The sequence below is a fragment of the Sinocyclocheilus grahami genome, unplaced genomic scaffold (genome assembly GCF_001515645.1).
Source record: "Sinocyclocheilus grahami isolate Dianchi unplaced genomic scaffold, SAMN03320097.WGS_v1.1 scaffold8508.1, whole genome shotgun sequence".
Classification (NCBI taxonomy): Eukaryota; Metazoa; Chordata; class Actinopteri; order Cypriniformes; family Cyprinidae; genus Sinocyclocheilus; species Sinocyclocheilus grahami.
Genome location: NW_015512086.1, coordinates 1996 through 2586, shown reverse-complemented (window position 1 = coordinate 2586; position 591 = coordinate 1996). Strand labels below are relative to the sequence as shown.

Sequence of the window (591 nt, the reverse complement as noted above, 5' to 3'; positions counted from 1 at the left end):
CCTCTCTAACCTGCAGCCCACATCACAAAGCCCTGTGCTGGTGAGACATCACAAGCCATAGCAGCATGTGTGCTTTTTCTATAAAGACTCTGAAAATTGATATTGAGTCATCATGTCTTTGCAGGAGCTAATTTCTTCCCCTATGAAAAGTCGTTTACAAAAAGACAGTCAGATTGATAAGAGTGACAGTACAGCCTGCTCAGGTAAGTAAATTAAGCTATGGACACAAGATTTCACTTATTTGTTTATTGAAAAAGAGTTTTTGATTTGTTTCAGACAATTTGCAGGCCAACCTGGGTTCAGCAGCTACAGAGCATAGTCAAGTTTTTGAAGTTCACTCTTATCCTATCTCAAAAAGGTACTAAAATATGAAGCTGGTATTGAGCTGCCTTGATACCTTATACAATGTCCATGCAGAGAAAAATATTTCATTTTACTGAAAAGCTTTCATTTTTGTTTTTATCCACTCTTTGTTTGTAATTGTGTTTATGAAGAAGTGTTACAGAGCACATGGAGTCTGAGGCTAACTCCACCACACACTGTACGGAGAAACATGGTAAGATTTCAAAACAATAAATGTCTGTGTTTTTT

General features: G+C 37.1%; 1 long non-coding RNA gene across 1 annotated transcript; it reads left to right on the top strand.

Moving 5' to 3' along the window:
• LOC107578040 (uncharacterized) lies at positions 1 to 566 on the top strand. The gene is made up of 4 exons (XR_001608290.1): positions 1 to 40; positions 125 to 203; positions 277 to 358; positions 495 to 566. It is a non-coding gene; the product is annotated as an uncharacterized lncRNA (long non-coding RNA).
• The last annotated feature ends 25 nt before the right edge of the window (positions 567 to 591 follow it).